At 41.2% G+C, this 26,767-nt stretch overlaps 1 protein-coding gene and 1 long non-coding RNA gene across 8 annotated transcripts in view; one reads left to right on the forward strand and one right to left on the reverse strand.

Moving 5' to 3' along the window:
* HECTD1 (HECT domain E3 ubiquitin protein ligase 1) overlaps positions 1 to 1,641 on the reverse strand; it is a 78,471-nt gene extending 76,830 nt beyond the window's left edge. For 3 of the 6 annotated variants that reach the window (XM_070358668.1, XM_070358671.1, XM_070358667.1), the window contains exon 1: positions 712 to 1,640. The gene's annotated coding sequence lies outside the window, so the exon portion shown is untranslated. Of the gene's footprint in view, positions 1 to 711 lie in introns of all 6 variants that reach the window. The other 3 variants (XM_070358669.1, XM_070358670.1, XM_070358672.1) reach the window with 3 other exon arrangements.
* Positions 26 to 26,544, forward strand: LOC138984424 (uncharacterized). Of its 2 annotated transcripts, none has more exons than XR_011461698.1 (3): positions 26 to 331; positions 3,395 to 3,585; positions 25,031 to 26,544. It is a non-coding gene; the product is annotated as an uncharacterized lncRNA (long non-coding RNA). The 2 variants fall into 2 exon arrangements; XR_011461699.1 differs by lacking the exon at positions 26 to 331 and adding an exon at positions 1,471 to 1,626.
* The last annotated feature ends 223 nt before the right edge of the window (positions 26,545 to 26,767 follow it).

The raw sequence follows: 26,767 nt of genomic DNA on the forward strand, positions 1-26,767 counted from the left end.
CAGGCCAATCTGCGGTCCTCTTTCCCCATCCTCACCGAACGGGGCAGTTGGTTAAAAACAGCAGCAGCAACAACAGAGAAGCAGCCACAACAGGCAAGTCAATACAAAAACTCATAAGCACTCTGACAAGAGGACAGCGTTGGGTCCCATGTAACCCAGCTGCAGGTGCATAAATCCAGCGGCAGGTTCCGGTGGGCACCCAACGGCGGCGATCTGCAAGGGTGACCCAAAACTCGGGGCCCAGCCGACCCAGCGCGGGAGACGCAGGCACCGCGCTCCGGTTTTCCCGAACCAAACCCGGCTAAGTTAGCTACCTGTGTCGAGGAGGAGGGTAAGTTTGGAGGTGGAGCTGCGAGCCTCTCTACCCCAGAGGAGGAGGCCGGAGCAGGCAGGGCGATGGGTCTCCCGGGAGCGGCGCCCGGAACTCCGAGGCCCGGCGGGACGTCCCTGGCCCCGTCGGGCGGCGATCCTTTCTCAAGGACAAGGGGGCCATCCATGGGCTCAGGCTCGGACAAACCGGGGCCTGCCGTGGGCAGGGTCGGGGGAGGTAAACAAAGGGGCCAAGCGGGTGAGTCGGCGGCAGTCCGCCGACCTCACCAGGGGCTGGGGTCTCGCTCCCAGGCTACTGCCAGGCATCCCTGATCTCGGAACCAGGCCTGACCCTTCCGACCGCCGAAGACGCTCCTGCGTCCCCTTTCCTCAAGCTCTTACCCAGGCCTGTCGTCTCAAACCGCTCCGGTCCAGCTCCAAGCAGGCCGCGGGCTGAGCCAGGCCCGGCCGCGGCCCTCGAGTTCCCAGGAAGCCGCAGGCCGCGCAGGTCGAGCCGGGCTGGCGGCACAGGAAAAGCCGCGCCTTGTCCCTCCCCTTCCTCCGCAGGGACCTGCTGACAGGAAAGCCAGAGGTTCCCCAGACCGGCGGCAGCCAGCTCACGTCCCGTCTCCGGCACGCGGCTCCTCAGGCCCTGCAGTTTAGAGGCCCGCGCCGTGCAGCCGGCGGCGGCGGCGGGGGGAGGCCGCGTCCATCGCGATCCGGGAGGGGGAAGGGAGGAGGGTCGGGGGAGAGCCGGGCGGGGAAGCTGAGGAGGGCAGCAGTGCGCCGCGGAGGCGGAGCAAATGGGCTCCGCTGGCTGCGACCCCGCCGGCCGCCACGTGGGGCGCTGTGGAGACCCGTCGGCCCGAGGCGCAGGGTCGCAGAGCCCCGGGGCTCGGAGCGACCGGTAGCTTCGTCGCCGCTACCGAAGGTCTCCGGCTTCCTCGGCCTCGTCAGCTGTCGCTTTGCTATCGTACACTCTGCGCCTTCACGTTTCGTTGTCAATTCAAGCGCACTCCCAGCACCGCGCGCACACGGGTACACGCACGCTCAGCGTGTTTTGCACGGTGTGTATACACTTGGCGTGCTCTTGCTGAAAGCCCCCACGCTGCACGTCAAAGCTGCGGCCCAACCTGTCCTGGCCCGGCCTCCCGCCCGCCTCTGCGACCCGGCCTCCGGCGAGAGCTTCCCCTCCTCGCTGGTCACCCCTCCTCGCGCACGGAAGTGCGTCGCGGGAAGAAAAGCGCCACCCTTCGGTCCTGGGAGGCAAACTGCCCGGCAGTTCAGAAAGAAAACCTTTAACCACAACCCTGGGAGGTAAATATTGTCGAGTATCCTCTCCACTGTACAGACGAGAGAGCTGAGGTTCCAAAAGGTTTGAATTCAGGCCCGGTGGCGTTCCCAGGAAGCAGCAGTACCGTGTGTTCGACTTTTTCCTATGGGTTGTGATCTTAAGTATGTCCGTAGTTATTCCCTTCGAACGTTTTATTTCACACGCGTTGAACACAAAATATGCCTGCTTATGAGAAGCGCTTGGAGACATCTGAGACGTAATTAGTTGGAAATGTGATATAGCTTTCTTTTTTTTTTAATCAAGAAATGAATCCCTTGGTTTGTGAGATAAGTAAACCCATGACCTTACAGCCACTGTATTTAAAAAACAAAAACGCGTGTTAGTATTTGAGGCGTGTTCCTTTCTGCTGCATATCTTTGAAGAACTAGTATTTTTTAAATTACGCATTTGCACGTCGAATATCTATAAATACATGTCCCACTATAGCAGGTAAAGTTCCTAGGTCTCCTGCTCATAGGTCATATTAAGAGATAAGAGTTGAGGATTCCACTATCTTGTCCCAACTACAGCACATAAGAATAATTATTTGAGAGCTATGAGTGTGACTTGGAGCTGCCAGGAAAGTCTTCAAGGAGGAAGTGGCATTTATTTTGGACCTTGAAGAAATGGGTATAATGTGAACACTGCAAGGGAGGAGGAAGAATAAAGCAAAGCCTGATCAGTTCTGAAACAGGAAAGAGGACCTGTGCCTCAAGCAAAAGCCAGCGTTAAGCAATGATGGAGAAAATAGGAGCTAAAGTCAGCAGGGACTTAAATGTGTGCGATACAGAATTTATGCTGAGGTAAAGTAGCAAGCTCTGGACTAGAACATTGACTAGAAAAGTTCTAATGCTATGCTAAGTCACTTCAGTCGTGTCCGACTCTGTGCGACCCCATAGACGGCAGCCCACCAGGCTCCCCTGTCCCTGAGATTCTCCAGGGAAGAACACTGGAGGGGGTTGCCATTTCCTTCTCCAATGCTTGAAAGTGAAAAGTGAAAGTGAAGTCGCTCAGTCGTGTCCGACTCTTAGCGACCCCATGGATTGCAGACTACCAGGCTCCTCCATCCATGGGATTTTCCAGGCAAGAGTACTGGAGTGGGGTGGCACTGCCTTCTCCGAGAAAAGTTCTAAAGAGTCTTACAAAGATGTATAGGGCAAGAGTGACCAGAATAGCTAATAGGAACTACCTAGAAAAGGAGATTAACTGGGAGATTGGAAAAATCCTCCAGCAGTGGAGAGAGAAAGGGCCTAGTTTTTGGCAATAGGAAGACAGTTCCTATGGAGAAGAAATAAATCTTAAAAATCTTTTATACGTGCAAGTGTTTTATAAATGCCCCTATACATGCACAGCTGTCAAAAGTACTCCACAACCTAGTACATTTCTGACAATGAATCTATGTCAATAAACCATTATTACTCAAATTCCTTAGTTTACATTAGAGTTCACTTTTAGTGTTATATATATTCTGTGGGTTTAGACAAACATATCTTGACATATCCATCATTATAATATCATAGAGAATATTTCACTGCCCTAAAAATCACCTGTGCTCTACCTGTTCATCCCACTCTCGCCTAGCCCCTAACAACCACTAATCTTTTCACTGAGTCTGTTGTTTTACCTTATTCAGAATGTTGCATAGTTGAAATCATATATAGCTCTTTCATATTGGTTTCTTTCATTGAATAATGTGGATGTAAGGTTCTCTTCATGGCTTAATAACTCATTTTTTTGTTTGCTTCTTTTTAGGGCCAAATAATATTCTGCTGTCGAGAAGCACCAGAGTTTATCCATCCACCTACTGAAGAACATTTTGAATGTTTCCAAGTTTTGGCAATAAAAGTACTGCTTTTGAAAGACCCAGGTGTAAGTTTTTACATGGACATAAGTGTTCAACTCATTTGGATAAATACTAAGGACCACAGTTTCTGGATTGTATGGTAAGAATGTTTTTTTTTCTTCCATTTTTATTGAGATATAATTAACACACTGCACTGTGTAATCTTAAGGAACACAACATAATTAATTGACTTACATATGTCATGAAATGATTATCCATCATCTCATATAGATATATTACAGATTAAAAAATACTTTTTCCTTGTGATGAGAAAGAACTCTTAGGACTTAGTCTGTTCAGATCAGATCAGATCAGTCTCTCAGTCGTGTCCGACTCTTTGCGACCCCATGAATCGCAGCATGCCAGGCCTCCCTGTCCATCACCAACTCCCGGAGTTCACTCAAACTCACATCCATCAAGTCAGTGATGCCATCCAGCCATCTCATCCTCTGTCGTCCCCTTCTCCTACTGCTCCCAATCCCTCCCAGCATCAGAGTCTTTACCAATGAGTCAACTCTTCCCATGAGGTGGCCAAAGTACTGGAGTTTCAGCTTTAGCATCATTCCTTCCAAAGAAATCCCAGGGCTGATCTCCTTCAGAATGGACTGGTTGGATCTCCTTGCAGTCCAAGGGACTCTCAAGAGTCTTCTCCAACACCACAGTTTTCAAAAGCATCAATTCTTCGGCGCTCAGCCTTCTTCACAGCCCAACTCTCACATCCATACATGACCACAGGAAAAACCATAGCCTTGACTAGACGAACCTTTGTTGGCAAAGTAATGTCTCTGCTTTTGAATATGCTGTCTAGGTTGGTCATAGCTTTCCTTCCAAGGAGTAAGCGTCTTTTAATTTCATGGCTGCAATCATCATCTGCAGTGATTTTGGAACCCAAAAAAATAAAGTCTGACACTGATTCCACTGTTTCCCCATCTATTTCCCATGAAGTGGTGGGACCGGATGCCATGATCTTCATTTTCTGAATGTTGAGCTTTAAGCCAACTTTTTCACTCTCCACTTTCACTTTCATCAAGAGGCTTTTGAGTTCCTCTTCACTTTCTGCCATAAGGGTGGTGTCATCTGCATATCTGAGGTTATTGAGATTTCTCCCGGCAATCTTGATTCCAGCTTGTGTTTCTTCCAGTCCAGCATTTCTCATGATGTACTCTGCATAGAAGTTAAATAAGCAGGGTGACAATATACAGCCTTGATGAACTCCTTTTCCTATTTGGAACCAGTCTGTTGTTCCATGTCCAGTTCTAACTGTTGCTTCCTGACCTGTATACAAATTTCTCAAGAGGCAGGTCAGGTGGTCTGGTATTCCCATCTCTTTCAGAATTTCCCACAGTTTCTTGTGATCCACACAGTCAAAGGCTTTGGCACAGTCAGTAAAGCAGAAATAGATGCTTTTCTGGAAATCTCTTGCTTTTTCCATGATCTGTTAGCAACTTTCATTTTTAATATTCAGCATTGTTAATTATCATTATTATGTTATAAATTACATTCCTGGTACGTATTTTTCCTTATAACTAGAAATTTCTACCTTTTGACTACGTTCATCTGATTCTTCCTCCCTCCCGCAAGAATATGTTTACTTTTGTAAGAAACTGCTCAACTGTCTTCCAAAGTAGCTGTACCATTTACTTTTTTTTCTTTTTTTGACACTGCCACGCATCTTGTGGGCTCTTAGTTCCCTGACCAAGGATCAAGAGCACCGAGTCCTAACCACTGGACCGCCAAGGAATTTCCCCATTTTGCATTTCCATACGCAGTAAAAGTTGCTGTTGTTCCGCAGTCCCTTCAGCATTTGTTGTTGTCAGTGTTTTGGATTTTGCCCACCATCCTAACAGATGTATAATGGAATATTATTTTATTTTTCAATTCTCTACTGACGTGATACGGAACATATATTTTTCGTATACTTATGAAAGTATATACTTTTCTTTTAATCTTTTCATATACTTATTTGCCAGCTGTATATCTTCTTCAGTGAGGTGTCTGTTTGGATCCGTTGCCCATATTTTAAGCCAATTGTTCATCTTATTGTTGAATTTTAAGTGTTCTTTGTATATTTCGATAATAGTATTTATCAGATGTGTCTTTGTGAATGTTTTCTTTACCTGGGGACCTTGTAAAATGTCAGATGCTCAGGCCATTTCTCAGGCCAGTTCAGTCAGTGTCTCTGAGCATGGAATCTGGACATCAGTATTTTTTGAAGTGATTCAGATGTATAGCCAAGGCTCAAGGCTGAGAACCACTGGCCTAAGTCAATACAACAACAATAATATTTAAATATAATTAGTATAATACTTATTATTGTTGCAGCTAGATTTTTATTAGGTACTTATCATGTCCTAACAACCTTCTAAATGTATTACAAATATTAATTCACTGTGGACATCAGCTACTTTGACTTGCTGTGTGTGTTGCCTTGGCCTCTCTGACCTTTGTTTTCCTAATGTATGAGATTAAGATGATAATAGAAACTAACCCCACATAGAATAATTATATTAAATAAGATAAGGCATATAAATGCCTGCTGCTGCTGCTAAGTCGCTTCAGTCGTGTCCGACTCTGTGCGACCCCATAGACGGCAGCCCACCAGGCTCCCCCATCCCTGGGATTCTCCAGGCAAGAACACTGGAGTGGTTGCCATTTCCTTCTCCAATGCATGAAAGTGAAAAGTGAAAGTGAAGTCGCTCAGTCATGTCCGACTCTTGTCGACCCCATGGACTGCAGCTTACCTGGCCCCTCCATCCATGGGATTTTTCCAGGCAAGAGTACTGGAGTGGGGTGCCATTGCCTTCTCCGTATAAATGCCTACCACATATTAAATAAACGCTCAAAAGTGCCTGCTATTAATAATATTACATGATTGGTTCAGCTCTCTGCTGTGGCATCCTAGGTCTGCTCCTTCTTCCATAGGACACGTCACCAAACAAAGACAACAGTCATGATCCCCATACCCTCCCTTCTCCCGGCAAAATAAGTCTAGTTTCTGCAATGGCGTTACCCTCCTTGGTCATGTTCTAATGTCTCCTGACATACTTTAATTAAGAACTCCTAAGCCTGAAACTGTGCTTTAAAGGTGGTCAGACCTGGACAGAGGAATGCCGTCTTCCATTGCATTGGGTTCAGAGAGTGACACTCACATCACGCTATTGGCTCATACAGAGTTTGCTGAACTAAAGTCCTTACTGCTTGCTCCCTGAACTGCCAAGCCAACTTTCCTTCAGTCTTTTAATTTAGCAGTTGATATTTTTGTCCTTAATGTTTAGACTTACTAAATTTCGTCTTGTTGGTTCTGTGTCAATGTTGCATCCTATGGCAATCTCTTTGAATCCTGACTGGGTGGTGAAAGGTATCAGCCGTCCCCTCAGATTCTTTGTTAGTAGTCAATTAGATAAAGGTGTTGGACAGAATATGGCCAAAACAAAGGCTCTGATGAATGACAAACCTTTTACCAAGCAGTTATTTATCCATTAAATAACATTCTCGTGGTGTAGTTGTTCAGGTAACAGCTTTACCTAACAGTATTTATAACCTGACCCGCTTACTTCCTCCTTGATGATAGGAATTTTAATGTTCTTTTGTTTAAAAAGTCACAGTGCTAAGAAAATGAAAACCAAAATTGAGTCTTATAATACATAATGAACATATTTATATCCAAAATTTTGGAGGAAGTATTGTCAGTTGCCTTCTTGAAACTCACTTATTTCAACTGTGGCATTCCAGTAACATTTGGGGAAGTTGGGTAACTCCATATATGTAGGAACCCTCTTTTTTGTGTGTGTTTAAAGTTATTTCAAAATTGAAAGTTAAAAGAATAAGATAGTAAGTTTAGCTTGAGATGACCAATTCTTAGTAATGCTGTCTTCTAGAAATCATTCTTCTATTCTAAAGGTTTCAAAAATTCTAGAATTTTGACAGTTTTTTACAAATTCACTGTATCCATCATACATCCCTTGATAGTATAGACAAAAAACAAACAATAGTTGTAAAAGTTGTGTTTTATGTTCCTAGTAGGTGTTCTTGCTCCAAGGCTAAAAAAAAAAAAAAAGCTGTTAACTCTTCTTTAGCCTACTCATGTGCATAAGTACTTTATCACTTAAAAGTAGGATCTGATTTAGTTCATAGGAAAAAATTAGTTCATAGAAAACTTTCAAGAACCTAAGTTATGTAAATAATTCTATTTTATTACATATTTTTAAAAGTGTGTTAGGGGAAAAACATATAATGACTGTATAAATTTAAAGTTTCTCCTGTATATTTTGCTAGTAAGGGATTATTGTTAATTGTCTTTAGTGTATGATAATGATATAATGGTTATATTTCCTAAAAAAAAAGAGAGAGTCATATTCCTTAGAGAAGCATACTAAAATATTTACAGATGAAATGATATGATTACTAGGATTTGCTGCACAATTGTTTGAGAGAATAGTGGGTAGAGTTCAGATGAAACATAATAGGCCATGCATTGACGATAACTACTGCACAATGGCACGCATGTCACACGCTCAAAGTAAAGTAATGCTCAAAATTCTCCAAGCCAGGCTTCAGTAATATGTGAACCGTAAACTTCCAAATGTTCAAGTTGGTTTTAAAAAAGGCAGAGGAACCAGAGATCACATTGCCAACATCTGCTGGATCATTGAAAAGCAAGAGTTCCAGAAAAACGTCTATTTCTGCTTCATTGACTATGCGAAAGCCTTTGACTGTGTGGATCAAATAAAAACTGGGGAATATTCTGAAAGAGATGGGAATACTAGACCACCTGACCTGCCTCTTGAGAAACCTGTATGCAGGTCAGGAAGCAACAGTTAGAACTGGACATGGAACAACAGACTCGTTCCAGATAGGAAAAGGAGTACGTCAAAGCTGTTTATTGTCACTCTGCTTATTTAACTTATATGCAGAGTACATCATGAGAACGCTGGGCTGGAGGAAGCACAAGCTGGAATCAAGATTGCCGGGAGAAATATCAATAACCTCAGATATGCAGATGACATCACCGTTATGGCAGAAAGTGAAGAAAAACTAAATGGCCTCTTGATGAAAGTGAAAGAGGAGAGTGAAAAACTTGGCTTAAAGCTCCACATTCAGAAAACGAAGATCATGGCATCTGGTCCCATCACATCATGGCAAATAGATGGGGAAACAGTGGAAACAGTGTCAGACTTTATATTGGGGGTTCCAAAATCACTGCAAATGGTGACTGCAGCCATGAAATTAAAAGACGCTTACCCCTTGGAAGGAAAGTTATGACCAACCTAGATAGCATATTGAAAAGCAGAGACATTACTTTGCCAACAAAGGTTCGTCTAGTCATGGCTATGGTTTTTCCAGTAGTCATGTATGGATGTGAGAGTTGGACTGTGAAGAAAGCTTAGCGCACAAGAATTGATGCTTTTGAACTGTGGTGTTGGAGAAGACTTGAGAGTCCCTGGGACTGCAAGGAGATCCAACCAGTCCATCCTAAAGGAGCTCAGTCCTGGGTGTTCATTGGAAGGACTCATGTTGAAGCTGAAACTCCAATGCTTTGGCCACCTGATGTGAAGACCTGAGTCATTTGAAAAGACGGTGATGCTGGGAAAGATTGAGGGCAGGAGGAGAAGGGGACGACAGAAGATGAGATGGTTGGATGGCATCTCTGACTCAATGGACATGGGTTTGGGTGGATTCTGGGAGTTGATGATGGACAGTGAGGCCTGACATACTACGGTTCATGGGGTCGCAAAGAGTTGGACATGACTGAGCTACTGAACTGAACCTTCCTCTTTGGTAACCATAAGTTTGTTTTCTACATCAGTGACTTTATTTCTATTTTATTTTATTTTATTTTATTTTTTAGGTAACTGCCCCGTCAGTTGAGATGGGTATTCTGGTAGATATGGCAACTTGATACTAGGGTTGAGAGTCAAGTTACTGAGGTTCGTTGCTAACATTTCAGAGAGTTGAGTGGCAACCTGCATTGCCTGGGAAGCATCATCGATGGATGTTTTCAGAGACTCTAGGGTCCAGGTTGGGTTATCTTCTGATGAATCCATTGGAAGTCTAGTCACAGCTTGAAGCTCCTCCTAGATCTTTGGGTGCCAGGGGAAGGTGATGCTGTAGGCTTAAACTGCTCCAAAAAAGCCTGGAAGAACTATAGAGCTAAGAAAGAGGGGGAAAAAACCCAGGCTGACATGCCATGGTCTATTTCTATTTTATAGATAAGTTGATATGTAGCATTATTTCTATTCCATATGTATATGATATCATATTATATTTGTCTTTCTGTCTTACTTAGTATGATAATCTCTAGGTCTGTCTCAGTTTAGTTCAGTTCAGTTCAGTCGCTCAGTCGTGTCCGACTCTTTGCGACCCCATGAATCACAGCATGCCAGGCCTCCCTGTCCATCACCAACTCCCAGAGTTCACTTAGACTCACACCCATGGAATCAGTGATGCCATCCAGCCATCTCATCCTCTGTCGTCCCCTTCTCCTCCTGCTCCCAATCCTTCCCAGCATCAGAGTCTTTTCCAATGAGTCAACTCTTCACATGAGGTGGCCAAAGTACTGGAGTTTCAGCTTTAGCATCATTCCTTCCAAAGACATCCCAGGACTGATCTCCTTCAGAATGGACTGGTTTGATTTCCTTGCAGTCCAAGGGACTCTCAAGAGTCTTCTCCAACACCACAGTTCAGAAGCATCAATTCTTGGGCACTCAGCCTTCTTCACATTCCAACTCTCACATCCATACATGACCACTGGAAAAACCATAGCCTTGACTAGACGAACCTTTGTTGGCAAACTAATGTCTCTGCTTTTCAACATGCTGTCTAGGTTGGTCATAACTTTCCTTCCAAGGAGTAAGCGTCTTTTAATTTCATGGCTGCAATCATCATCTGCAGTGATTTTGGAGCCCAGAAAAATAAAGTCTGACACTGTTTCCACTGTTTCCCCATCTATTTCCCATGAAGTGGTGGGACTGGATGCCATGATCTTCATTTTCTGAATGTTGAGCTTTAAGCCAACTTTTTCACTCTCCACCTTCACTTTCATCAAGAGGCTTTTTAGTTTCTCTTCACTTTCTGCCATAAGGGTGGTGTCATCTGCATATTTGAGGTTATTGATATTTCTCCCGGCAGTCTTGATTCCAGCTTGTGCTTCCTCCAGCCCAGTGTTTCTCATGATGTACTCTGCAAAGAAGTTAAATAAGCAGGGTGACAATATACAGCCTTGACATACTCCGTTTCCTATTTGAAACCAGTCTGTTGTTCCGTGTCCAGTTCTAACTGTTGCTTCCTGACCTGCATACAGATTTCTCAAGAGGCAGGTCAGGGTGGTCTGGTATTCCCATCTCTTTCAGAATTTTCCACAGTTTCTTGTGATCCACACAGTCAAAGGCTTTGGCATAGTCAATAAAGCAGAAATAGATGTTTTTCTGGAACTCTCTTGCTTTTTCCATGATCCAGCGGATGTTGGCAATGTGATCTCTGGTTCCTCTGCCTGTTGCAAATGACATTATTTCATTCTTTTCTATGCCTGAGTTATATTCCATTGTATGTATGAACCACATCTTCTTTATCCATTCATCTATCAGTAGACATTTAGATTGTTTCAATGTCTCAACAAGGTCTGATGGGAATTCCTTGGTGGTCCAGTGGTTAGGGCTCTGAGCTTCCACTCCTGGGGACCTGGATTGGATCCCTGCTCAGGAAAATAAGATCCTGCAAGCCATGCAGTGTGACCACAAATTAAAAAAAAAAAATTAATTAAAAAGAAAACCAAACTCTGATTTTGATAGAGAATATGCTGAGTATGTACATCAATTTGAGAAGTATTGCCATTTTAATAACATTTTCCAACTCATAAACATGAAATATCTTTCATCTATTTAGTTCATCTTTAATCTTTCAGTAACATTTTATAGCTTTCAGTGTACATGTTTTGTGCTTATTTTACGTCATGAAGATGTTTGTATGTATATTCTGTTTTTGTTGAATGAATATCCTTTGGTCTAGTTGGTTTGTAGTTTTTGTGTTTTTTTTACAGTATTTTTCAAGTCTTCTGTTTCCTTATTAATCAATTGGTTGTTCTAGTCATCATTGAAAGTGAAGTCTTCAACTATTATTGTTGAATTGTCTGTGTCTCCCATCAGTTTTATTAGTTTTTACTTCATGTATTTTGGGGATCTGCTGTTAGGTGCATGTATATTTAGTTATGTCTTCCTGACAGACTGACCATTTTAACGTTAAACTATATCCTTTGCCTTTTTGCCTCTAGTAACAATTGTTGTCTTAAAATCTTTTTTGAGGGGGCACTCAAGTTATGGGATCTTAGTTCCCTGACCAGAGATCGAATCCAGGCTGTAGGCAATGAAAGCAGAGTCTTAACCACTGGACTGCCAGGGAATTCCCTTAAAATCTCTTTTGTCTGATGTTAGTATAGCCAACTCCAACTCCCTTTGGGTTACTGTTTATATGGTATATATTCTTCCATTCTTTTTGTGGCAATATATTTGTATCTGAATCTAGCTTGTCTTTTTTCAGACAGCATATAGTTGAAATTTTTTTAATCCGTTCTGCAAATGTATGCTTCTTGATTGTTTAGTCTATTTACAATTAAGGAAATTATTGACAGCATAGTTTTTACATTGGCCATTTTGTTACTTGTTTTCTGTGTGTTTTATGTATATTTCTCCATTACTGCTTTCTCTTTTGTTAAATAGTTATTTTCTGGTGTATCATTTCAGTTCCTTTGTTGTATCTTTTTCTGTATGTTTTTGAGTTGTTTTCTTAGTGGTTATGCTAGGGATTAGAGTTAACATCTTAATATAAAAATAATCAAGCTTGGATTAATAGCAACTGAATTTCAATAGTATACAAAAATTTTATTCCATATAGCTATTTCCTCCCTTCTGCAATGTGCTATTATTGACATACAGTTACATCTTTATACATCATATACCCATCAACTCACTGTATAATCAGTACTTTATGCAGTTGTCTCTTAAATCAGATACAAGAATGAATTACAAACAAAAATACGTTTATACTATCTTTTATGTTTACCTGTGTATTTACCTTTACTAGTGCTTTGTACATCATGTCTTGGCTTATTTTAGACTCTTTTTAAGTTCTTTTCAAAATATTCAGTTTACATATGCTACTTCCCTCAGATATTTTCCCATTTCAATAGTTTTTTACACTGTAATTATCTAAAGTAATGTGGTTTAGTGGAAATACTGAGTTTTGAATCAAGAGTCTTAGCATCTGCTAATGGTTTTTAGTCCATTGATTGATTTTGTAATCTGGATTAAACCATTTATTCTTTATCCAGGCTTCGATTCCCTTAACTTGAAAGCAGAGAGAATAGCATTTGGCCATATTTGACTACTGACTTTAAATGTACCATTCTCCCTACTGTAGGTCCTACCACAGATGACAGAAGTTCTCTTGTAATTCTAGTCTAGCACCTAATGAACAGAAAGGAGTTCACAACCTTTATAATAACATTATAGGCTAGAATTCCAACAGGAGGGAGAAAATGACTGAGAATAAATAAATTATGAAAACTGCTTCAGATGATCAATTGCTGTTTGTAATATGCATTGTAAAAAAACATAAAATCCTTCAATTTGCAAATTGCTTCTTAGGTATATTTCTCTGAAGAAAATACAAATAATGAATACTCCCCAATATAGTGAATACCTATTCCTCAGCTAATTTCATTTCAAAAATCCAGCCATAACCCAGGATAACCCTAACTCTGAGCTATTTGAAGTGAATTTGACAGGTGAATGAGGGTAGGGGGATGGATTATATCTGAGTCTTCAGTGCGTGCTAAGTCACTTCAGTACTGTCTGACTCTTTGCACCCCTGTGGACTGCATCCCACCAGACTCCTTGTCCATGGGATTCTCTAGGCATGAATACTAGAGTGGGTTGCCATGCCCTCCTTCAGGGAATCTTCCCGACCCAGGGATCAAACTCACGCCTCTTACGTCGCCTGCTTTGGCAGGTGGGTTCTTTACCACTAGCACCACCTGGGAAGCCCAAGTCTTGAGAGTAGATTGAATATGTTTTCTTAGTCTTCTGTTTCCTGAGGTCTGTTCTTCCTATCAGTTTGTTTTGTTTTTAGGGAGGAAAATAATCATATTCCCCTTGGACATAACAAGCCAGGGCTAGCATCACCACCGTTTGGAGTATAACCCATAAAATCTATTCTGGCCATTTTCTTTGCCCCCACTGAAAAATAATAACTGTGGTAAAATGAGATTTAAAATAATTCCTGTATATCTAGGGGCCACAAGTGAAATTCTTCATCATAGATATTTAAGGATTGAATTTTAGCAGGAGCACCAATCACACCTAGAACAATAGGGTAGTTATTGGCGATTCATCAAGCAGAACGTGAGTTTTGCCTTTCGCTCCTTTTGGAAACAAGTCCAAGTTTGAAACACCTTCCACGCTCAGGTTTTGTCAGGTGATGAGGTTCCAACCATGGTAATTTCTGAATATTAATGAAAGAGCAAGTCAAAGTAGATAATCTTGTTAGTGTGTCTTAGTATGATTCAGACCTATTATACAAAGATACTTATTCTAAGGAGCTTCCTTTATCCTCAGTCTTGAGGGGATGTAGCCAGATTGATTAGAATGTAATCTTGCTAACCGTTGAGTAACTTTCCATATGATTCTACCTTATCAAAGGGAAGCTAGCCTTTGCCTTTCTCTATTACCCAATTTCAAAGCACACTCCTTGTAACCAATGAAAAAGAAATGTATTTTGCTATTCCTTGTTTTCTTTAGCTAAAGAACCCCATGTCCTTTCTTTAGTGGTCTGGAATCTTGTTAGCAAACAAAATTTGCAGGTGGCTTTTATATTAGTGTTACTGCCACACTATGTACACTGGGAGGTGGAAGACTAAAAATAACTAATCTAGCCTCAGTAAATGGACCGAACTGTATGTGCTGCATATTCCCACAGACCGAACGATCTAGGGAGGATAATATTTATTTTTAGAACAAATCACAATTGAAACCCTTATTCTCCCCTCACTTGGGTTTTTTTCCCCTGTCTTCCCCCCTCACCTGAGAATGGCTGTGTGTGCTCAGTCACTTCAGTTGTATCTGACTGTGAACTATGGACTATAGCCTGCCAGGCTCCTCTGTCCATGGGATTTTTCCAGGGAAGAATACTGGAGTGGGTTGCCATGCCCTCCTCCAGGGGATCTTCCCAACCCAGGAATTAACCCATATTGAACCCGTATCTCCGGTGTCTTCTGCATTGTAGGCATGTTTTTTACCTACTTGAGACACTTGGAAAGCCTGGGAATGGCTATAGGGTTTTTTTAAGAGGCAATTTGCAGTCTAGAGAAACAAACCACAGAACCTTCTTTTTATAATGGTTTCTTCAGTCAAACACATTCTATATTGTAAAAGTGATAAAATTATGACAGAATTTTAGACAGGACAATTGCTTTTCCCTATTTGGCTTATTTTGGTCAACTGAAAAAATGTTCCTGCCTCCTAGAGAGATTTACTTCTTATCGTGGACTAATAGAAACATGTTAAGAGGGTTAATTTATTTACCCGTTCAAGTTCTTAAATTCTAAATCTTGAAAATAAGTTTATTTGTAGCTACAACTCATTATGTATTCAGCTTTTCATTTCTTTCATAAATAAGGCCCAAGTTGATTAATATCCTCATCTGCTTCCAATTCTTCCTCATAGATTCTTCCCTGCTCCCTACTCTCATGTTACACAACATTAGGGAGCCTGAAACATAATGTCAGCAACTTTCTAAAGGTAGTGGGTGATATTTACCCACTTAAGCTGCTGGCACTGACAGGGTAACTGGAGTCAAATGTAAACCATGGCATTTATCATTCCTGGTCAAATATATTGTGCAATGAGTAGCAATGGGCACTATGTGAAAGGTTGCCGCCCCAGCATTAGGATTAGTCAGCTTCTTGCCCTGAGGTGTGTGTGACCAAGATATTGGAGGTCGTTGGTGATGGAAAGGCAAGCTGGCCAATGATAGGAACCAAAAGGAGGGGAAACTCAGCTCCTGGCAAACAATTGAATCTTAGCACGAGGCATTTGCCTTTGAGGTGCAGAGTCTGAGAGGCTGCTGAGAAGCATCTAAGGGAAAGATGTTATTTTCTGACTTTTTATTGCTTTTTCATGAAAACTTTCACCTGTATAATATCTTAGAAGCCAGTGCAATTTCTGGTCATGTTGATTTATAGTGGAACCAAAAAATGGGGGGAATTTTTGTTGTTGTTATAATATTGTTTAATTATTAAAAACAACATAATGACACTAAAGATAATTAGAAAAAGCAAGGGGGGAATGCTTATTATTTTTTTGCTGAAAATAATCATGATATCATAGTAGCATACATTCCTATTCTTTGAACTGTTTCACTTGGTTTTAACAACTATGTTATTAAAACTTAAGAGTTAAAAGATTTTGTCACATAATTTTTGGTAACTTATCATAAGCTTTCTTTTGCTCATAGTGCTACAGAACCATATTTAAAATAACTGAATGACTTTCCGTTTAGTGTATGGCTGAACCAATGTTCACTTTAAACATTCCAACAAATAGACTGCTTGTTATTATGAATAATTCTGAAATGACTACAATTTAAAATACAGCTTTTTAGTATAATTTTAAAAATTTCAGGTGGTTTATATAAAAGTTTATATAAAGCATATACGAACAGGTAAAGGTTAATAATAAAATGAATAGCTGAGTATCCACTTACAACTTAAGAAATAAAACATTGCCTGTAACTTAGAAGCCTGTCTGTATTCTTCTCTTCAGTTGCATCATCTTCTTTTTCCCTGTAGACATAACCACTAGCCCAAATGTTTTGTTTATAATATGTGTGTGTATATATATATATATATTTATTATATTTTAGATTTTTTCCTTAGGCTAGGTTCTTTGTAGGAGAATTTAATGATTGATATAAATGGAAGTTACATGTTTATCAGGACTAGTTTCTGATGTTGGTGGCTTATATTTCTCCTTCAGAAATTATCAGGCTTGACACACCCCCGGTAGGCAGGGCAGGCTAACAGATGAAAGAAAAATTTGCCTCATAAGTAAGTGTGCTCTGTGACAGCTCTCTGCAGGATGAGGATATTATGGATTAGGATTGAGAACCTTTATCACAGTGTTGGGGGAGTTTGTAATTTGCTCAGTTCTGTCTAGTCGCACCAAAAGTTTGAAGCAACAGACCAGCGTTACAGCCGTCTGATGGACCAGTGTTATAGGTCCGTGTTACAGCTCAGTTTTATTTAGAAAGTAAAGGAAAAGACATCCTCGAGGCGTGAAGCCATGCTGACCCAAACGACTTGAGAAGGGAAGCCCCCTGGCCCAATTTTGGCCCCTCTTTTTATATGTTTTTTTCTCCTCCTTCTGAGCCTGCCCTATGTAAATTGGACTAGCCAGGAGTGCTGTTTGTTTTCTCTGAGGTCCTCACTCCAGTCCTTGGACCTTCCTTTGTTTTATTTTCGTGGGCTTTTCCCTTCCTTGTCTTTTAGCCACCGCCATTCTGGACTCCTTTTTCCTATTCTAACTACCCAATAGAGAGAGATGATTCTGGTTTACCTGCATAAAGGTTACACACCCTCCTCCCGTTCCTTTCTCCATTCCCAGTTGTTTTGATTTTAGCTTATTATTTGTATTTTGTTATTTTAATCACTCATTCATTTAAAGCAGGGAGTTCTTTTGTTCAACATATTGGTCTCTGTCTTGTGGAATAAATGTCAGCATAATTATGTTCAATTTTACCTATCCCAAGGAATCAGGTTGATCAGCCTGATCACCTCAGTTTTGAAAAATGGAGAAACTAAAAAATTTTGAAAATAATTGGCCAAGAATAGAACCAATAAGAATATTTAGCTTTCAAGTCAGTAGTAAAAATCCCAGGATAGTATTTCTGATCACCTGAATCAGAATCAGTTAAGATATTTAGTAAATTGAGAGGTTCCTGGATTCTACTTGATACCTACCAAATCATAACCTCTAAATATGGAGTCCAGGAATCTATAGTTTATTAAGCACCCTAGATGACTTTTCACCACCCTAAAATTGAGAAGTTCTACCCTATCAGGGGCAATAATTAAAGAAAAGTGATTTAGTAAATATTCCTATATTCTCTAGTGTGTTTATATTTATTTAGCACTGAGATGTGGGGTTTGCTGGTCACATACCAGTCCTTTCTATGGGAACCCATTGTGATGTATTTTGCTGAATGAGAGTGAAAAAAACCCAGCTCTTTGTCTTCTAGTATTGAAATTTTAAAATGAGAGAATGAAGTCTCAGTCCAGTTCAGTCACTAAGTCGTGTCTGACTCTCTGCGACGCCATGAATTGCAGCACCCCAGGCCTCCCTGTCCATCACCAACTCCCGGAGTTCACTCAGACTCATGCCCATCGAGTCAGTGATGCCATCCAGTCATCTCATCCTCTGTCATCCCTTTGTCCTCCTGCCCCCAATCCCTCCCAGCATCAGAGTCTTTTCCAATGAGTCAACTCTTCGCATGAGGTGGCCAAAGTACTGGACTTTCAGCTTTGGCATCATTCCTTCCAAAGAAATCCCAGGACTGATCTCCTTCAGAATGGACTGGTTTGATCTCCTTGCAGTTCAAGGGACTCTCAAGAGTCTTCTCCAACACCACAGTTCAGAAGCATCAATTCTTGGGCGCTCAGCCTTCTTCACAGTCCAACTCTCACATCCATACATGACCACTGGAAAAACCATAGCCTTGACTAGACAGACCCTTATTGGCAAAGTAGTGTCTCTGCTTTTCAATATGCTATCTAGGTTGGTCATAACCTTTGTTCCAAGGAGGAAGCGTCTTTTAATTTCATGGCTGCAGTCACCATCTGCAGTGATTTTGGAGCCCAAAAAAATTAGGTCTGACACTGTTTCCACTGTTTCCCCATCTATTTGCCATGAAATGATGGGACCAGATGCCAAGATCTTCGTTTTCTGAATGTTGAGCTTTAAGCCAACTTTTTCACTCTCCACTTTCACTTTCATCAAGAGGCTTTTGAGTTCCTCTTCACTTTCTGCCATAAGGGTGGTGTCATCTGCATATCTGAGGTTATTGATATTTCTCCTGGCAATCTTGATTCCAGCTTGTGCTTCTTCCAGCCCAGCGTTTCTCATGATGTACTCTGCATAGAAGTTAAATAAGCAGGGTGACAATATACAGCCTTGACGTACTCCTTTTCCTATTTTCAACCAGTCTGTTGTTCCATGTCCAGTTCTAACTGTTGCTTCCCGACTTGCATATAGGTTTCTCAAGAGGCAGGTCAGGTGGTCTGGTATTCCCATCTCTTTCAGAATTTCCCACAGTTTCTTGTGATCCACACAGTCAAAGGCTTTGGCATAGTCAATAAAGCAGAAATAGATATTTTTATGGAAGTCTCTTGCTTTTTCCATGATCCAACGGATGTTGGCAATTTGATCTCTGGTTCCTCTGCCTTTTCTAAAACCAGCTTGAACATCTGGAAGTTCACAGTTCACGTATTGCTGAAGCCTGGGTTGGAGAATTTTGAGCATTACTTTACTAGCGTGTGAGATGAGTGCAATTGTGCAGTAGTTGAGCATTCTTTGGCATTGCCTTTCTTTGGGATTGGAATGAAAACTGACCTTTTCTAGTCTTGTGGCCACTGCTGAGTTTTCCAAATTTGCTGGCATTTTGAGTGCAGCACTTTCACAGCATCATCTTTCAGGTTTTGAAATAGCTCAACTGGAATTCCATCACCTCCACTAGCTTTGTTCGTAGTGAAGCTTTCTAAGGCCCACTTGACTTCACCTTCCAGGATGTCTGGCTCTAGGTCAGTGATCACACCATCGTGATTATCTGGGTCGTGAAGATCTTTTTTGTACAGTTCTTCTGTGTATTCTTGCCACCTCTTCTTAACATTCTACTTCTGTTAGGTCCATACCATTTCTGTCCTTTATCGAGCCCATCTTTGCATGAAATGTTCCCTTGGTATCTCTAATTCTCTTGAAGAGATCTCTAGTGTTTCCCATTCTGTTGTTTTCCTCTATTTCTTTGCATTGATCGCTGAGGAAGGCTTTCTTTTCTTGCTATTCTTTGGAACTCTGCATTCAGATGCTTATATCTTTCCTTTTCTCCTTTGCTTTTCACTTCTCTTCTTTTCACAGCTATTTGTAAGGCCTCCCCAGACAGCCATTTTGCTTTTTTGCATTTCTTTTCCATGGGGATGGTCTTGATCCCTGTCTCCTGTACAATGTCACGAACCTCAGTCTGTAGTTCATCAGGCACTCTATCTATCAGATCTAGGCCCTTAAATCTATTTCTCACTTCCACTGTATAATCATAAGGGATTTGATTTAGGTCATACCTGAATGGTCTAGTGGTTTTCCCTACTTTCTTCAATTTAAGTCTGAATTTGGCAATAAGGAGTTCATGATCTGAGTCACAGTCAGCTCCTGGTCTTGTTTTTGTTGACTGTATAGAGCTTCTCCATCTTTGGCTGCAAAGAACATAATCAGTCTGATTTCGGTGTTGACCATCTGGTGATGTCCATGTGTAGAGTCTTCTCTTGTGTTGTTGGAAGAGGGTATTTGCTATGACCAGTGCATTTTCTCGGCAAAACTCTATTAGTCTTTGGCCTGCTTCATTATGGAATATGGAATGAATGAAGTCTAGCGATCACCTTTTTATTATTTATATCAAGTTAGCAGTAGATTTTCATTGACCATGGCCAAGAATGAGATATACGATGGAAGCAAGTGAAGACATTTTGCCTAAAACTAAAAACAGGGTTTACTTTATACAAAGCACACTCATTCTGTTTTCTTTCAGTATTGAGTAGCACTTTTGTCCATGAGTTTGATACTCAAAATTGTTTTGCATGTAACCATTGTCTTGCTTAGCACTGGTTCTACAATAATCTTTGAAGCAGAACTCTTTATGGTTTTACCAAGTCTAGGGCTACTTATAAAGAAGAGAATTGGGGGGAAATTTGTTGTTGAAAAGAAAAGCTAAAAGACAAGAGTTGATGCTTTTGAGACAAGACAGGAATTGATGCTTTTGAACCATGATGTTGGGGAAGACTTGAGAGTTGCAAGGAGATCCAACCAGTCCATCCTAAAGGAAATCAGTCCTGAATATTCTTTGGAAGGACTGATGCTGAGGCTGAAACTCCAGTACTTTGGCCACCTCATGCGAAGAGCTGAAAAGATCCTGATGCTGGGGAAGATTGAAGGTGGGAGGAGAAGGGGACAACAGAGGGTGAGATGTTTGGATGGCATCACTGACTTGAAGGACATGAGTTTGAGCAGGCTTCAGGAGTTGGTGATGGACACGGAAGCCTGGCTTGCTGCAGTCCATGGGGTTGCAGAGAGTCAGACAAGACTGAGTGACTGAACTGAACTGAACTGCCCACCTATGAATAGAAGAGATTAACACATGTCTTCCAAAGCCTGACCCTTCCCTGACATGTTTTGCAAGACTGAAGACCCTTGTTGCTTTACTTACTCACCCTCTTCCTCTCTATTCTGCATTTTGACTTTAGTTTCTCATTGCTTCCCTCTCTTACTCTATAAAAGAACCTGGCATCCAGGCCCCCAGAATATCGTTACTTTGAGACATTAGTCCACTGTCTTCTTGGCCAGCCGGCTTTCCGAATAAAGGCATTTTCCCTGCCTCAACACCTCATCTCTCGGATTCATTGGCCTGTTGTGTAGCAAGCAGAGCAAGCTTGGACTCAGTAACAGTGCTACTTTCTGGTTTTCGTTATGTTTAGTTCAGTCTTTCTGCTTAGCATATCCCCTGATTTAAAAGACCTGAAAATAACTGAAAATAAATAGTAAAGCATTGTCAGTTGAGTACACTTCAATAAAATGTGTGTCTATATCTATCTATCTATATATAAGGTCTTCAGAGAAATAATAATTTCAAAACCTAAACCCTCCCCAGGTTGCTAAAAGAGGAAACATTTCCTCAAGTGTGACCTATTTACAAGTGTCATAGGCCCCCACTCTGTCTGAGGACGTGACAGTATTTTTAATCATAAGGAAATGGAAAGGTCTGAATTTAAAACTCTTGGATACATTGTCTCAAGACAGTGGAAATATAAGATTCATTGGCATATAAATACCATTAGAGGGGACTTTCCAGGTAGTCCAGTGGTTAAGAATCTGCCTTCAAAAGCAGCGTAAGAGGGTTCCCTGATGGGGAACTAAGATCCCACATTATTGTGTTTAGTCGATAAGTTGTGTCTGACTCTTATGCAACCCATCCCCACTGGGCTTTTCTGTCCATGGGATTTCCCAGACAAGAATATTGGAGGGTGTTGCCATTTCCTTCTCCATGGGACCTTCCTGACACAAGGATTGAACCAGTGTTTCCTGCATTGGCAGGTAGATTCTTTACCACTGAGCCACCAGGGAAGCAAGATCCCACGTTGCCTCTGGCTTAGAGTTGCCTCTAAGCCAACTGCAACTCCTGAAGCCCCTGTGCTCTAGAACCCATGAGCCTCAATTGCTGAGCCCATATGCCCTAGCTCCCATGCTTTATAGTAAGAAAAGCCACTGCAGTGTACCACAACAGAGCAGCCACTGCTCGCTGTAACTAAGAAAGCCCACATATAGCATCAAAGAACCCACGTAACCAAAAATAAACAAAGATATTAAAAAAAAAAAAGTTAGAAACGTGGACAAAACAGAATAATAACAATTGTGAGGAAGACAAAGATAATGATGGTGATACCGGCCTTGTTGACTGCTACTTAGGGCAGGCACTATGCCAAGTGCTTTACATGTGTGCTGGATAATATTTTGAGATATTATCTCTTCTCTCTCTTTTCCTCTTTTTTTCCCTCCATTCTCATCAGTCAGTTAGTTCTTTCCTCAGAGGTTGTATCAACACAGATAATAAAAGTGGCCTATAAGTTTCTCTGTCTTTGCTTACCTTGAGTCTTAAGAAGAACTTGGAGAGTTTATGAAGGTAAAAGGGAAAAGTAGATATGTAAGAATAGTTAGAGCAATGGTTCTCAAACTTTTTGATCTTAGTTCAGTTCAGTTCAGTTCGGTCGCTCAGTCGTGTCCGACTATTTGCGACCCAAAAAAAAAAAAAAATTCAACTGGAATTCCATCACCTCCACTAGCTTTGTTCGTAGTGAAGCTTTCTAAGGCCCACTTGACTTCACCTTCCAGGATGTCTGGCTCTAGGTCAGTGATCACACCATGATGATTATCTGGGTCGTGAAGATCTTTTTTGTACAGTTCTTCTGTGTATTCTTGCCATCTCTTCTTTATATCTTCTGCTTCTGTTAGGTCCATACCATTTCTGTCCTTTATCGAGCCCATCTTTGCATGAAATGTTCCCTTGGTATCTCTAATTTTCTTGAAGAGATCTCTAGTGTTTCCCATTCTGTTGTTTTCCTCTATTTCTTTGCATTGATCGCTGAGGAAGGCTTTCTTATCTCTTCTTGCTATTCTTTGGAACTCTGCATTCAGATGCTTATATCTTTCCTTTTCTCCTTTGCTTTTCACTTCTCTTCTTTTCACAGCTATTTGTAAGGCCTCCCCAGACAGCCATTTTGCTTTTTTGCATTTCTTTTCCATGGGGATGGTCTTGATCCCTGTCTCCTGTACAATGTCACGAACCTCAGTCTGTAGTTCATCAGGCACTCTATCTATCAGATCTAGGCCCTTAAATCTATTTCTCACTTCCACTGTATAATCATAAGGGATTTGATTTAGGTCATACCTGAATGGTCTAGTGGTTTTCCCTACTTTCTTCAATTTAAGTCTGAATTTGGCAATAAGGAGTTCATGATCTGAGTCACAGTCAGCTCCTGGTCTTGTTTTTGTTGACTGTATAGAGCTTCTCCATCTTTGGCTGCAAAGAACATAATCAGTCTGATTTCAGTGTTGACCATCTGATGATGTCCATGTGTAGAGTCCTCTTGTGTTGTTGGAAGAGGGTGTTTGCTATGACCAGTGCATTTTCTTGGCAAAACTCTGTTAGCCTTTGCACTGCTTCATTCCATATTCCAAGGCCAAATTTGCCTGTTACTCCAGGTGTTTCTTGACTTCCTACTTTTGCATTCCAGTCCCCTATAATGAAAAGGACATCTCTTTTGGGTGTTAGTTCTAAAAGGTCTTGTAGGTCTTCATAGAACCGTTCAACTTCAGCTTCTTCAGCGTTACGGTTGGGGCATAGACTTGGATTACTGTGATATTGAATGGTTTGCCTTGGAAACGAAGAGATCATTCTGTCTTTTTTGAGATTGCATCCAAGTACTGCATTTTGGATTCTTTTGTTGACCATGATGGCTACTCCATTTCTTCTGAGGGATTCCTGTCCGCAGTAGTAGATATAATGGTCATCTGAGTTAAATTCACCCATTCCAATCCATTTGAGTTTGCTGATTCCTAGAATGTCGACATTCACTCTTGCCATCTCTTGTTTGACCACTTCCAATTTGCCTTGATTCATGGACCTGACATTCCAGGTTCCTATGCAATATTGCTCTTTACAGCATCGGACCTTGCTTCTATCACCAGTCACATCCACAGCTGGGTATTCTTTTTGCTTTGGCTCCATCCCTTCATTCTTTCTGGAGTTATTTCTCCACTGATCTCCAGTAGCGTATTGGGCACCTACTCACCTAGGGAGTTCCTCTTTCAGTATCCTATCATTTTGCCTTTTCATGCTATTCATGGGGTTCTCAAGGCAAGAATACTGAAGTGGTTTGCCATTCCCTTCTCCAGTAGACCACATTCTGTCAGATTTTGATCTTAAGACCTCTTTATATTCTTAAATATTATTTAAAACTAAAAAGTGTCTTTTTTTTTACATATTAGTTTCAGATAATTTGTGGACATTCTTTTTGGGTATGTTAAAGAGAAAACTGGGCTTCCCTAGTGGTTCAGATGGCAAAGAATCCAGTTGCAATACTGGAGACCCAGATTCGATTCCTGGGTTGAGAATATCCCCTGGAGAAGAAAATGACAACCCACTCCACTATTCTTGCCTGGGAAATCCCATGGACATAGGAGCCTGGCGGTTTACAGTCCATGGGGTCACAAAGAGTCGGACATGACTGAATGACTTTGTTAAAATCACAAGCCCCAAATGGTGTCACTTATGCTGAAGCTCCTGATACCAAACGTAGATAAATACAGAATATCATTGCAGTTTTGATTTTACCCAGGAATGTATGCTTAATCTGCCAGTTTGGGATTCTCTGGTTGGTCAGCACCAATGAGATAATCTGTTGCATGGGCCTTGTCCATATATCCTTCTTCCCCTGAGAAAGAAAGAAAAGGTAATCTGCATGATAGATCCTTATCCTTACCTTGAAAGAATTTAACCTGGCCTGAAACAATCCTTTCTTTTCTTTTGTTAATAGCAGCTTTGCCCCACCCCGCTTCTGCCTTTAAAAACCCTGCCTTTGGTCTCCTGCTTTCTAGACAGGATGTTGTCCAGTTCATGAATTGTTGAGTAAAACCAATGAGATCTTCACATTCACTCAGCTGAATTTTGTTTTTTAACAGGTACTATACCCACTCCAGTACTCTTGCCTGGAAAATCCCATGGATGGAGGAGCCTGGTAGGCTGCAGTCCATGGGGTCGCTAGGAGTTGGACACAACTGAGCGACTTCACTTTCACTTTTCACTTTCATGCACTGGAGAAGGAAATGGCAACCCACTCCAGTGTTCTTGCCTGGAGAATCCCAGGGATGGTGGAGCCTGGTGGGCTGCCGTCTATGGGGTCGCACAGAGTCGGACACAACTGAAGCAATTTAGCAGCATACTAAAACTCAACAAGTGGTAATTTCTTTATAGTTTAGTTACAGTGTAGAATCTGAAACCAAATAAATTAACTTTTTGTCTACCGTTACATTAAAATCCATGCATCTGTGTGTGTTGCACTGAGAATGGATTCTCTACCCTTCATGAATTTGTAACATCCTCTGTGGACATTCAGAAAAATATTGGCTCATTGAGTGAATGAATCATGCAAATCTTCCAAATGCTAACATCTTTCAGCATGTAATATCAAAATGGTGATATTATATATACATTTGTCATCAGCATTGATCTCATCATAAAAGTCCTTAACACATCAGGCTGTACAGGTTTTCCCAAAATTCTGTATTTTATCATTGGCAACAAATATTGTCACTTATTTATTTCTTTATATTTAACTAGCAGGCTAACTTTCTTTGGTAGGAAATACCGGCCTAAAGCCCAGGTAAAAATAAGACAGCTGTCTGTAAGTCATTCTTTTAATTATAATGGGAAAAAAAAAAAGCTAGTTTAGCTCACAACTCAGTTGCTTGAGTGCTTTGTAACAGAAGTGCTCTGTAGCAGGACATACCCTGTATTTCCCATTTCATCACACAGAGTATTAAAAAGATGTGTACGCAAGAGTCAACATTTAATGAAAGTAATACTTTTTACTGTTTCATCAAGGACATTCTTAAGTGAAACTGTTTTGTTCTTTACTGCAGGTGTGTGGTAGAGAGAATACAACTGTTACTGTAGTTTGGTACTGTTGGGGAGGAAAAACTTTTCCTGTACCCTTTTAGATTCTGTGCTAGAGTATCTTCACATTAAACTGGGAAACAGGTTAGCAAAAGACAAGACAGATTTTTATTCAAATAAGGATACACTGGAGTTCACAGAAAAATGTAACTCAAGAAGGTGGAATTTGGATGAAATTAAAATTTGGGGCTTTTATGCCCCCTTATTGTGGGAAAGAGAGAGAAGGGCACTTAAAGGAAAACAGTTGACTTCTTAATAAGGATCTGGGGATTTAGAGAACAAACTTATGAATGCCTGGGGGAAGGATGGGTGAAAGGGATATATGGGGTGGACATGTATACACTGCTATATTTAAAATGAATAACCAACAAGGATGTGTTGTACCGCACATGGAGCTCTGCTCAATGTTATGTGGCAGCCTGGATAGGAAGGGAATTTGGGGGAGAATGGATACATGTGTATGTAGGGCTGACTCCTTTCACTGTTAACCTGAAACTATCAAAACATTGTTAATCTGCTATACCCCAATACAAAATAAAAAGTTAAAAATAAAAAATAAGGGTCTGGGGAGAAAGGGTACTGAAGGGAAAACAAATGATCTTTTGGAAAGACGAATGGCCCCTTAGGAGAAAGTCTGTTTTTTTTGGTGGTGGGGAGGGGAGTGGTTTGGAGACTTCTCATTTCCAGGGATAGTAGTTGCTCCAGAGCACGGGATTTATGACAGTTGAGTTCCTTTGGGAGCC

Source organism: Bos mutus, chromosome 21, assembly GCF_027580195.1.
Source record: "Bos mutus isolate GX-2022 chromosome 21, NWIPB_WYAK_1.1, whole genome shotgun sequence".
NCBI lineage: Eukaryota > Metazoa > Chordata > Mammalia > Artiodactyla > Bovidae > Bos > Bos mutus.